Here is a 5,349-nt window from a genome sequence, read left to right on the forward strand (position 1 = left end):
CATTGATATCAGTTCACAAGGGGACGAGTTACTCGATGTTATGTCACAGGGAGAGCAGGATAAGGTATATCTATTATAATTTGTATATTTTCAAATATATTGATTACTGATAATATTAAATTACTTCTCTAATCCATTTTAGAGGTACAAATAGTTGACTTGACAATAATGGAGGATTCCCCCACCAAACCTCCTTTGTTATATGTCTTGTTTGCTAATTAAGATGAGTTATTAAATTAACAATTTTATGTAATTTTTTCAGTTGGTGCAGAGTACTCATGGTAGGGTCATCTGGAAGGGTCTACTCATCCACATTCCTTATGTATTGTTTGTTAATTAAGATGAGTAATTAAATTAACAATTTTATGTAATTTTTTCAATTGGTGCAGATCACTTATGGTAGGGTCATCCGGAAGGGTCTTGTTTGTTAATTAAGATGACTTTGTTTAAATGTTTTTATATATTCATCAAAACATAATACAATTCATGTTCTATATCCATTTCAACATGTAAATTCTTTCTTGACACTATTACATTGATACTAGCACGAGTAGTAGGCCATTGTCCTACAAAGTTGGACAACGACCCACACCTTCTTCATAGGCATATCAAGATGGCATATAAGAGTTGATATACCATGCCGCTAGATGAGATGAGTGACCTAAGCTATTCACAAAGATCGTGGAGGTAGATTACATGCATTGACTGTTTTACAAACCATAGGAAAGAGGAAGGTCGATAGGGTATTATGTTAAGGAAGATATCCTAAAGCCAATTGATTTGACATTTGTAATCGTAATTTATCTCATTAATTAATAAAATAATTTATAGTTATTCAGTTCATATGCTTGTCCATTATATGATTGTACGAATAACATACCTTTTGAATAGTAGAACTATAACGAGAGAATCAAACAATTGATCTTGTGAACCCTATGCACACATTAGATGACCATCTTAGAAATGTCTATAATCTCAACATTACAATGACCAAAGGCATATGTAATAGTGATGAGACTATTATAGTGTTAAGTGACCTTACTGAAATGTAGCGACAATTCTCACATGTCAAAGCTATTTATTGATGACTCGGTGCAACACATGGGTATACGTTATAGACGTGTTCATCAAACTGACCTCACCAGAGGATATCCATATGGATGGTTGTTCTAGTGTCTATGGAACAAATCCTCTAAACACCATAGGTGCATATGATCCTTTGACTTTAGGTTGCCAAACCGTCTCATATAAGGATTGGTATGGTTTAACATGATCTAATGTATCATCATAATAAGGGTATCATAAAGGTAATGAATGACTATATTGTGAGATACATGGAGGCTATTATTGATCAATAAAGGATTCATCACTTCTGAACACAAAAGAAGACATCTCATATGTAAACGCTAAAAAACATTCATGAATGCTTGAATATGTGGCCACAATTGGATGAGTTTTTAGTCTAATCTATGTAAGTCATTAATGTGTATTAGCTCATATTGAGGAAATACTAAGATAGACATATTTCTATGTCTTAGCCTCAAGAGATATAGGTTAATGAAAAGATTAAATTGCACGTAATTATGATGTTAATGCTTTGCTAGAGGCCAATCTTGGTTTGTGTCTAAATTCAATCCGAATTCAGGCATTACAATTCAATGAGAGTTTATGGGGGTCATACATATTAAAGGGTTGATATGTACCAAGTGGCAAGAATCATTTGATGACAATTCTAAGATCATGGAAAGAGAGAAACGTATGGATGTATTTTAGCTAGAATCATTTGGTGTGCACAGTGCCATATGGCATCATGCAAATGCACTATATAGTTTTGGCTGGACCCACTTAGGAGTCTAACTGAGCAAGGCCAAATGATGGATATGAGTCAATTGGTTGAGCTAACTTGTGGGTGAAATGTTTTAGTTAAATAAGAATTTTTCAAAGTCCTTGTTTGATAGAAAGTTTAGGTTGAGTTGGAATTCTAATTTAATTAGGATTCTTATGCATTAATATTTTCAGTAAATTAAGAGTCTTAATTTAATAAAAACTCTTGGACAACTTATCACTAAAGTAGTTAGAGTCCTAACTAACTTAGGATTCATGCACACCTTATAAATAAAGGTGTTTTGTTTGTTTTAAACACAACAATCTTAAACACACATCTTTATACCTAGAATCTTGTTAATGTAAGCTTTCATTGCCATGATCTAATTTCTAAGATCCCGTTGGCAAAAACCCTAACAACCTTCAATCTGGATCGCCTCCTATTCATGCTCTATGTGGATATCAAGGGGTCACTCCAAGAGAGTTGGATAGCAATCTTTACATAGCCATATGAAGTCTTAAAAGAGCCAACAATACATGTATAATTTCTAAACACCCTATGTGTATTTAACATGTTCATAAATTTATATATTAAAACAGGAATCCTAGATAGGTTTTAGGACCTTTGATATATTTTTTTAATTTTTAATTCCACTGTATTGCTGGTTATCAGTGTCCTAAAATCCTACATTGGTATTAGAGCCACCATTTAGGCATACTTTCATGAAAATATACCTGAATATTTTGGTTATATTTATATGTTCTTACATGTAATTGATAAATAATTAAAACACTAAAATTGGTAAAATTGATTTGGAATCATGTTGCCGCATGATTTGTTGAGTTCAAGAACAATGTAAAGACATGTTAAATGTATTGAGTGATTATTCATAAAAATGTTTTGAGTTTAATTGTTGATGCAGGATTTAAATTCAAGGTTGATAGTTGGTTTGTCATGTGAGCATGGTTTACATGCCACCATTGCTCACACAATGATTGGCTTGCGTTTACATGATGGCCTCTGGGTTTCCCATCATTGGAAAGTCCAAAAATCGAGACTAAAAACAACACCTTGCATAGTCAGAATGAAAACTAAACAGGATGGCACTGTGCATGACAAGGTTGTTCCTTGAGTCTGTTCTATAGGTCAACATAATTTTGTTAATATAAATTGTCATTTGCCTTTTATCTATTGTTATGACAGAATATCCGATTGGTTTATCTCAACACCCTAAACAAGGGTAAAAAGGTGATTAATATTGCCTCTCAAGATGACGAGTTGAGCGATATCACTTGTCAAAGAGACGATGTGGTTCAACTCCCGACATAGAGGGAAATAGTTCAAGTATGCAAATTTCATTAATGTTTTCATTATATCTTGTATGCATGAATGAGATGTATATTATTTATTTATTGTTTTTATGTATTTAACACCAGCTGATCCAGAAAAATGTAGTCGATCTGACCTTTCTTGAGAATTCTTCGGCTATGACTCTTACCTTACAGAAAGTATTGAAATAAATTTGAAAATCTGATGAGTTAATATAATTTCAAATGACATATTATTTGTTTTGGTATAGTATTTTCACATATTTCATGGTCACCTTGTCAAGAAAAGACCACTCGTTCGAAACCCATACACAAATTCGTTAAACCAAGGATCTAACAAGCGAGGCCTGTTGTGCTATTATTGAGTACCAAACGTAAGAAAATTTTCAAGAAATGGTATGTAAAACTTGATCTCTTCGAGAAACAAGATGTGTACGACATAGAGATGTGAACCAAAATTTCCTTTTAGGGTATAATGATGGGCACATCTAGATGATTGTTTGATGAGGTGAGTTGACTTGGTCAATAAAGTTTGTTTTTTAATATAAAAAGTCGTTCAGATGCATGATAATGTTATATTATCTATTTTTATAATATGTGGATTCTTTTTTGGGATTATTATATCGACGACAACATGATGTTACGGTGAAGGTCTGTCAAAATTAGACGACAGTTCTGGGTTGTTTTCTTGCACATATCCCTCACAAGTACACTACATGAATGAAAGATCAATTTAACTATCAATTTCCTCCAGTTTTCACACAGTTGGTTAATACGAATTATCTCTCTAACTTACATTTACAACCTTGGGGTGTGATGGATAAGGTTAAAATTTGACAATCAATTACTTTACAAGGATTACTTAATTAAGGTCTAATATATGTATTTTGTAAATCTATGCAGGTTTTTATCCTAATAAACTTTGACAATGCACATTGGGTAGTAGACATCCTGGATTTTAAGGAGTGGAAGATCACAGTTTATGACTTGTTATAAAGTTTTACTATTGATTCGAAGATATTTAGCAGAAAGATTTTGGGGTATATGTCAATGATGCCACATTTGCTAGCTATGACATTATTTTGGTTTTTTGCTGGTCGAACTCTACGGGACAATCTATTTGTATTGCATAGGGTGTTGGATATCCCATAGTAGACACCTTTATCAGGTGATTTTGGTGTGTTCATGGTATGTTATATTGAGTGTCTAACACTTGGCCACTCGTTATCTTTTGAGGTCGAGGACTCATTACACCTATGCATTTGTTTAGCCACACAATTATTTTTTCAAGATATTGATTGACCTTTATATTATGAGCATTCGTATATTTATATATGTTTATTCATTCATATGTTTTATGCGTTAGTATGTCTCTATGTTTATTCATTTATCTACGTTTGTCTTTTATATAGTTACTGTAACCGATTGGTCAAGTGAATAAAAAATGATTAAAAATGGATATATGAAATCAACAATGACATATATAACAATTACAAATCGAAATCTTATGAATACATTAATAAGTACAATCACAAGTTTTAAAGATAATATATCACAATCACAAACTTTATCTATAAAGTAATAAGTACAATCACAAATTTTATATCAAAATGAACAAGTACAACCACAAGTGTAGTTATCTTCAACCCTTATTTTTAGTTACTGAACTTGATGGTACGAAACTACATATTGGAACAGGACTCTTGCAATTCTATCTCGTATGTCCAAGTTTTTGACATCGATTATAAATAAGTTGTTCAACAATCTCACGTTGTGAAAGATGTCTACTTTTATTTGCTAGATGTCTTGTGTGATGATGATAGAGAATGGTGGACGGATAATGCGTGCCTCTTTTATATGAAACCACTTTGATTGATCTTCTAATAGATTGACTGCCTCTACTTAAACTGCACAATAAAAGGTGGTGTTGTAGTAAGGATGCACCCGCTGAACATAGGTGGTAAGCTTCATATATCTTGCAATGGCGATAATATGCATGTAGGGAATCTGTGATAATTGAAATTTTCTACATGTACATATCCACTCTGCAAGGTCAACCATACCATCGTATTGGCCACTACCTAGAAACTCATATTGTTCATATGTAATAGGATGTACCTTCAAGTTTTAAGACTTTTATACATGTTTGGAAATCTTCTCCTCTACCCAAGGTTTTACCGAGCTGGTGCAAGCATC

The 5,349-nt window shown here is 32.8% G+C and overlaps 1 long non-coding RNA gene across 2 annotated transcripts; it reads left to right on the forward strand.

The window, feature by feature from the left end:
- Window positions 1–2,149: 2,149 nt before the first annotated feature.
- On the forward strand, window positions 2,150–4,466 carry LOC123209918. 2 transcript variants are annotated; one of them, XR_006501174.1, is made up of 3 exons: window positions 2,150–2,363; window positions 2,748–3,169; window positions 4,057–4,466. It is a non-coding gene; the product is annotated as an uncharacterized LOC123209918 (long non-coding RNA). The 2 variants fall into 2 exon arrangements; XR_006501173.1 differs by lacking the exon at window positions 4,057–4,466 and having other exon boundaries at window positions 2,748–3,247.
- Window positions 4,467–5,349: the final 883 nt, after the last annotated feature.

Source organism: Mangifera indica, chromosome 3 (assembly GCF_011075055.1).
Source record: "Mangifera indica cultivar Alphonso chromosome 3, CATAS_Mindica_2.1, whole genome shotgun sequence".
Classification (NCBI taxonomy): Eukaryota; Viridiplantae; Streptophyta; class Magnoliopsida; order Sapindales; family Anacardiaceae; genus Mangifera; species Mangifera indica.